The sequence below is a fragment of the Nicotiana attenuata genome, unplaced genomic scaffold (genome assembly GCF_001879085.1).
Source record: "Nicotiana attenuata strain UT unplaced genomic scaffold, NIATTr2, whole genome shotgun sequence".
Taxonomy (NCBI): Eukaryota; Viridiplantae; Streptophyta; class Magnoliopsida; order Solanales; family Solanaceae; genus Nicotiana; species Nicotiana attenuata.
In genome coordinates this window covers 318,161-326,513 of record NW_017670379.1, presented here as the reverse complement: position 1 = coordinate 326,513, position 8,353 = coordinate 318,161, and the positions used below count along the sequence as shown (strand labels likewise).

At 31.6% G+C, this 8,353-nt stretch overlaps 1 pseudogene; it reads right to left on the bottom strand.

The window, feature by feature from the left end:
* Positions 1–373: 373 nt before the first annotated feature.
* Positions 374–6,559, bottom strand: LOC109238610 (annotated as a pseudogene).
* Between the last annotated feature and the right edge of the window lie 1,794 nt (positions 6,560–8,353).

The window sequence follows — 8,353 nt, the reverse complement described above, 5'->3', positions numbered from 1 at the left end:
TCCACCTGATATATTCTGAATGGTCCTTGGACTTGCCTCAGGTGTGCGCGAGAATCAGAATCATTTCCCATTGTGAATGTTTCACGGCTCCCGAGACTAAACCTCGCCTAAGAGATCCACTAGGAGGAAAGTGTTGACTTGTATAGCAGACTAAATTTTAATTATGATAACTTTGAAACCTTCAAAAACAACTGATACTTTACTATTTCCTTTTCCTGCGAGCTAAGCTAAGTTAATATAGAACTACACATCTTTAGCCACGGTAATCCCATCTCAGGGAAAAATTATCTGCAGTAATGGAAGACTTAGACCAAGACACGTTAACTGTAATAGCTTCAAAAGTCTTGATTATGGAAGGCATCAGGTTCTCTTGTTATACTTCAATAGCATCCCTGCTCGTGGAAGCATTTGCAATAGGACTCCTCTGCCCGGGTAAACTTCCAGCATTTATGAGTAGCCAAGAACTACTCCTTCGAAAAGGATCTGCTGAGGTTGGAAATGAGTTGCAATTTGAGCTTGCTGGGACCTCAATACCCAATCAAAAACATAGTCAAATCGAAAGCCTGCAAAGGAAAGAGAACTGTAACGAAAAGCAAGGCCGCATATTAACAGACAAAGCTAAAAAGCATCTCCCAAGATTATTAAGACCTTCACGGATGAAGAGGTCACGGAATATTCTCTTTAGATAAGCATAATCTGGTTCATCCTCAAACTGGAGAGAACAACAATACTGGAAATATAATGCAAATTTAGTAGGATAACCCCGACAGAAGTCCTGCAGAAACACAGATCAGCAGTTAAATTCCATATACGTAAAAAGGAGTCCAATCACCATATTTGCAAATAAATTACCTCAATGGATGTTGAAACCTTCTTTTCTCTAATTTTCTCATACTTCTGCTCCTTAGTGCTTGCTTTGAACCCTTGCCAAGGAAGACTGCAATAATAGATGTCAAACAATGCAGGCAAAAACAAGAGGACATATTGCAGCAAAAATCACCTTCCTCGGAGTAAGTACATGAGAACATATCCAAGAGATTCCAAATCATCCCTCCTGCTTTGTTCTATAATTACCAAAATAGTACATCAAGTCAAAAGACACCAAAGTTCATCTATCAGAAAAGTCAAAACCAAGTCTAAAGAATAACAATACTTACCGATACCAAGGTGAGTGTTCATGCTAGCATATCTTGGAGAGCCTGTAAAGCTTTTGTTCTCTCTGCAGGGCCAAATACCATAAAATATACCCCGTATAAGCTAAATGATATAATAAGATTCACAAATGCAGATACGTTAATGCATTGGCACAAAAATAATATAATATCCTAGTACACACTGAATTTAAGAAGAGTGTTGTACCTACAATTCTAAGCTGGAATATACAGATATTCACACCACAATGTTTTCTTTAGGGAATGGAGAGGGAGTGGTAGAGTATTTTTCAAAGCTAAGTATAATCATTAGTCTCCTCAAGGGAGTGGTAGAGTATCTTTCAAAAGTTCAAGTACAACCATTAGTCTCCTCTTGTTTCCATTCCTTCCAAATCCTTTTAACCCAAACATAATGTAAGTGTTTTTGGTAGGAATACATGCATTCATAAAAAGCAGTATATTTTGCATTATAGCATCACTATAGACAAATAGGAATATTGCACCATCATATTAAAATTTAAAAACAACCCTAGCTATAACTTTACGTTGCGCTCAACTGACGCCAACACGACTATATCATTTTTTTAGAGAAGGTAAGAATCATTAATGTCAAAAGCAGCAATAGTGTTGTGATTACAACATCTAAAAGTTAGCCAAAAATAAGAAACCCCCAATTGTCTATCCAAAAGCAAACAGGACTATCTGCGGTGTTTATTTAAAAATTCAAATTTTTTTTTTTGTTTTTTATGAAATTAAAAGTATTTTGATTGCTCAAAGGGAAATATTAATAAACACTAGTATAGCACCCACCCGAGAGCGGAGATTATAAATCATGTTGTGTGATCTAATTGGTTTGACCATCTTATATCATATTGCTTGAATTAAATTTTAATTTTATCCAGTGAAACATGCCCAATAAGAAACAACAACAACTACCCAGTAAAATCCCGCAAAGTGGGGTCTGGGGAGGGTAATGTGTACGAAGACCTTACCCCTACCCCGATAGGGCAGAGAGGCTGTTTCTGATAGACCCTCGGCTCAGAAAGACGGAAATAAATGCCCAATAAGAAAATCTTATGAAATTAGAAAAAGATTCATATGGTCATCGAATCAGTTCCTCACCTTTCTTTATTGCATAATCTCCTATATTTAGTATTATTTCATTTGCTATTATGACATTTTATTAGCTTGTTACTTGACGTAATATTTTTATTAATTCTCTCTTTTAATATAATATAGATATAGATATATATTTCTTTACTCCTAAAACTTTTTCTTGAAACATTTTTTCCATTGTGCATCTTCATTTGAATTCGTCCAAAATATAAATTAATTTTTTCTTTATTAGTTATAAATCTACTAATTTTTTTAATAATTGGTATATATGCCTACATATTAAGTTTTTCTCTCCTTCTACTTTTTATTTGATTTTTAAGATTTAATTATTAAAGTCAACTATCTTTTAAAATTGTGCTTTATTACTTGGTATTCTTCCATTGTCTAATATTTTTGGTTTTTGACTTTATATATTAAGATTTAAGTTACGGGATATTTTACATGTGTATGATTTTTGGCGTTATAACTCAAAACACTTTCTAATTTGAAATTCTAATAAATCTTATCATTTTACATTTCATACCATTTCTTCTTCTTTTATTCCTCGATTATCGTTATTGCTTTATTCGTTGCTCAGTATAATTGCACTATGATGTGTTTAGTTTGATTTTCGATTTATTGTCCTTGCTTATTACCTCCTTTAATATAACATAGATAATATTGATTTCTTATTCCTGAGAATATTGATTATTAATTTATTACTCTTTTACTTGAAATTCATTCATTGTTCTATATATCCTTATTTTGGCTTTTTCTATTATGTTTTTATTATTTGTACAAATTTTCTCATCATAATTCAAAAGATAATTTCTTGTCTCAAATTCAAATAATTTTTATAACTATAATTTTATAATAATATTTTTTCTTTTTCTTGTGAGTAAGTTTATTTATTCGTTACTTGAAATACTTTCATTGTTCAATATTATTTGATTTTAATTTTATTAAGATTTTAATTACATGGTATTATCTATTGATTTTTTTTTATTATAATTGAAAAAGCACTTTCTCATCTCAAATTTAAATAAGTCTCATCCTTATATAATTTTTTACTTTTTCTTAGTACGCCACTTGGCTTCAATCAAGCTTGACTACAATCCTTTTAATATAATTTGGACAACATTTAATATATTATCTTCATATCAAGTTTGACTACCACTTGGCTTCACTTTCAGAGTTGCTTAATTCTTCACTAGTCTAAAATTATCAATAATAACTTGAGAATTATTTACTTAATTTCTTTTACTTATTAAATTTGGTATTTTATCTAAAATCGATAACTCAAACAGTTTCATAGTTAATACTAATTTTGAGTTTTTACTTCGTCCAAATTATATGTTCTTCTATTATTTTATATAAAATGTATCAATAATCTTAATATTTTTTTTACATTATACGGAATAAACAATCAGACTTTCTTCTATTTTATTTTCAACATAAAGTTTTAATTTTTACATTTTTTACTATGTTTCTTGTATTTGTTTCATTATTATATATCTTTTATTTTGTGTGAATTGATGGGGACCTGCGAGACCTATATAAATAGGGGAAGAGAGAAGAATGTATTTTATTTTTTAAATTAGTTCAAATATTTTTGTCTCTCGATTCAAATTATAAACTTTATCCTAATTCAAATATATACAATGACATAATCTGATAACAATATTAAAGATTTTGTATTTTAGGTTTCAATTTTAAATACACTCTTAGCATTACAAATTGTCTATACAATTCTATAATATAGATTTTATATTAGATTTTTGTCGTAAAATCTAGTTAAAATTTGCCTTTAAAGTGCGAAGTAGTATTTTCTCTATATGATACGTGGCTTGACCTCAAACTTCACTATCATTCTTTTAATATAATATATGAAGTTATATTATGTGCTGGCCACTTCCCAATTTAAAATAGAAAAAATTTTCAAAATAAATAATTTTCAAAACCAATATATAAAAACTATTGTTTCCATTAAAAAAAGTTAAGTATGTTTAAATTCAAATTCAAAAAGAGTAACTAATTATTAACAACACATAATGCATAATTTAATTTTTTCTTTAAATTTAAATTCAAAAAGAAACTAATTATTACCTAACCTAACCAACTTTATCCTAAATTACCAAGTGCCCTATTGTGAGGCTGCCACTTGACTTAGTGTGGAGGCTTTTTCCTTTCATTTTAATAATATATAGAATACAGATTCTTCATTTTGGTCATGATGTCCTTTTTTAGGATAAGTATAAGCGGAAAGTGAGCATTTTAAAGATTTTAATGTGGCAAGAAATAAAGATGTTGTAAACACTTAATATCCTACTAAATGAGCAACTCATAATCAACTTACCTGTAAGGAATGTGTTGGTGACTTGAAGTGTCTCTGTACCTCTTGGCTAGACCAAAGTCAATGATGTAGGCCTGCACTTTAAGCCAAAACAAAATATTAAAGAAACAATAAATCCTGCAAAATCAGGGTAACGACACAGTAATAAGAATATGGGACCTGTTTTGCACGCCTTCCCAAGCCCATTAGAAAATTGTCTGGCTTGATATCTCGGTGCAAAAATAATTTAGAATGAACAAATTCGACACAATTTATCTGCAGTAAATAGCCATATAACCAACACATTTTAAGGTATACTAGTGCTAAAATTTGAAGCATTAAATTAAAATTAACCATTCGATCTGCAAGCATCAAAACTGTCTTCAGGGAAAGCTTCCTACTGCAAAAATTAAATAAATCTTCAAGGCTGGGTCCAAGCAAATCCATGACCAGAACATTGTAATCTCCCTCCATGCCAAACCACCTCGCATTTGGAATTCCAGCTACAAGAAAGTATTACAATTATAACGCTAACCAGAACAAACTAGAGACGTGGGAACATAGACTAGGAATAGAAACAGGATAAGCCAATTACTTCCTCCCTGAAGAACTCTATACAACTTTGACTCATATAGCAATTGAGGATGCTTTGTCTCGACATTTTCCTGCAAAATATTTGCAACATAAAAAAATAATGTCAGAAAAGACAAGACGTTCCAAGCCAAGATTTAAAAGCAAGAGCAAATAAAGCACCTCGGCAACCTAACATTTTGCAGATACTTGTATATAGGAATATTCTACATATGAGATTCATCTTCCTAATGTTACTTTAAAAAGCAAGAGAGATGTAATAATCTTAAATGTTGCCTGCATGGAATACGTTTCAGAGCTAAGACCAGTGCATGGCTACATAGTAGTATTATAAGGTCCACAACTAATAACCAAGCAGTGTCTATTTCATTCCATGTAGTCAATGTTGGGGACCAAAGAAACCAATAAATAGGAGATAATATTTTTATGTTTCTTTCCTACAGTAATTGAAAACTCATAACATAGATTTTACCAATCAGTTAGGCAAATTTATGTTTAATAACATCAAACAGTGTTATCAAAGATCCATTTAAGGTGTGCTCAAGACTTGAAGCTCAAACAAGCTAAGGGTATTCGCTTCGCGTCACTTAGGCTGCGCTTTAGTGTAGGCAAGAAGGCGTGCGCCTATTTGCCCATAACTCTATAAGTTCTATCTTGAATAGAGCAGTAGAAAACATTAAATATAATTGGCAAAAGAATATATTATTTGTTAAGGAAATCATTATGAATGAAATTATTACTTATTTTTTGCATTATGTATATATTTATTTATTTTCTTCGTTGCGCCTTTTTTAACTAAAGCTCACACTTTTATTGCATTTTTTGCTTAAAGCCCAGATAGACTTGGAGCACTTTTTAACGCTTTTCACCTTTGACAACACTGACATCAAAAGATCATCAATATCCAGCCTTTATAGATGTCAATATCAACTTAAGAAGCTAAAAAGAAGGTGCTAACACCCCTCCTCCGAGAGAGGAGTAGTCCATCAATATTGAACCCCGCAATAGAGTTTACTTCAATTCCCTACTCAACATAGTGCCCTAAGAAGATTCTGAAGCTGATTGCTAGCAGAAGTAGCGTGACAAACAGCAAAGCATGACATTCAGAAAGAAATGGTCTAAAGAGTCAAATAGTTCTTTTGATTGTGATCTCTTCAAATATCTTGTAGGCACTTTCAATTAGAAAAAATAGTGATGTATAGCACTTTTTAACGCAATGCCTAAATATGTACATTTATTTTTAAGAAAATTAAGAAATCAATATCTGAATTCTGCACTAAAATTTAGATATCTCAACATTTAACGCCCTGAACCCTTCTAACCTTACGGCAAAGAGTTTATGAATATAACGTTTGGATACATTGTATTGTTTGCTGTTGTCAAATAACATTTTGCTATTTCATTTGAATTTATTGTATTGTACTGTAACTGATAAGTTTACTAAAATACCCTCAATTGTTTTAAATATTATCAAGAATTACACATAAGTAATTAGAGTTGGAATTAAAAATCAATATTATACCGCTAATTGGAGGTGAAGTTATTAGAATTAAAGTTAAAAATCAAAGTAGAAGAAATAAAAAGAAGGCAAAACCTATACCTGGCGTTGGAGTCGGAAGTGGCACAAGGAAAAAAGGAAGGAAGACGTAGGTTATAGGTTAGGAGATTTGGATTAAAAAAAAAAAAAAGAAAGCAAAGGGTAAAATAGAATTATAAAGTAATAAGTTTAGGCATAATTGGAAAGACAAAATAAGAAAGAATCTCACCACACCAGATTTCAAGAGTATGTAATTTTCTTTTCATTTTGATGTAATAGTAGGAACCGCAGATCGGAACCTCGACGGAACCGCGACGGAACTTCACTCGACTCTCCATCTAAGCATACTCCATCACTCTTTTTCTACTTGAACTACACGTGACCTGATTCCCTTATAGCCCGGATATGTAGGCTGCCTAAAACCAAGGCTCGGTCGCATCTTTTTCTTTTATCTTATTTTTCTTCTTAAGTAATAGTGAGGTCAAAAATCAGTCACCTTGTTCATTTTCTTTGCCTGAAAACTCTTCATGTTTCCAAGCAAAGAGGGGCATGCTGTGAACAACTAATTTTTGACCACACCTAAATTCTATACTATTTAGCATAAATAATTCTTTTAGATCTAATCTTAATATTTTAAAACTTTTATCTTACTCTTAATAGGTTTATTTAAAAGGTTTTTTTTTATTTAAAAAAAGTACAAAATTACTTATATTCTTAGAATATAAAGTTTATTTCTAAAAAAACAAAAAAAAAATTCTAAATATATATGTAGGCATACAAAATTTATTGGATTCAAATCCATAAAATAATTTGGATTATATTTCAAATTAAAGATATTTTATTCCAAAACAAAATTTATTGGGCTAATATAATTGAATTAATTATATAAGTCCAATATAAATGGATTAAATAAATAAGTCTTAATCCATTGGGCTAGCCCATTTAATTGGGCTAAAATGATGAGCCCACTTTATTAAGCCAAAATGTCATATTCCTAGAGGCCCAGTTTGGTGCCACGTGTCAAATGACGCAGCGCGCCTAGTCAAATGGAAGAGCCAATCGGATTGTGCCACATGTCAAAATGACAAAGCATGCCAAGTCACACTAAAAGGCCAATGAAATCGTGCCACGTGTGCAAGTGACATGTTCTGGCCAATCAAATGCGGTCATGTCACACTTCAATTTGATCGGTCGAAAAGAGTTTGTTCCTATCATAACTCTTCCCTTCCACAACTATAAATAGGGGTCTTCATAACTCAAAAAAAGACACCAGAAGTTATAACAAGAAGCAAGAGAGAGCTCGTGGATCAAACACCGCAAATTCCTCCACAAGTTTCAAGCTGCAAGCAATCAAGTTCAAGTTCGACAAATCAAGCTCAAGCTCAAGAACGAAGAACAAATCAAGGTTCAAGGAGTGCGAGTTCAAATCAAAGTTCGTGCTAGTTGAATTCAAAATCATCGTTCGTGGCAACATACATAGATTCAAGATCAAGCTCAAAGGCCCTTGAATTTATTTACAATTGGAAAGAAGAATCAGAGGATCCATAGAGATTGTAACACTCAAATATTCGAAATAAAATACTACGATTGTTGCAATATTTTTCGGTCTTGATTTTATTTTCTCGACGCAAATTTATTGTCTACAAT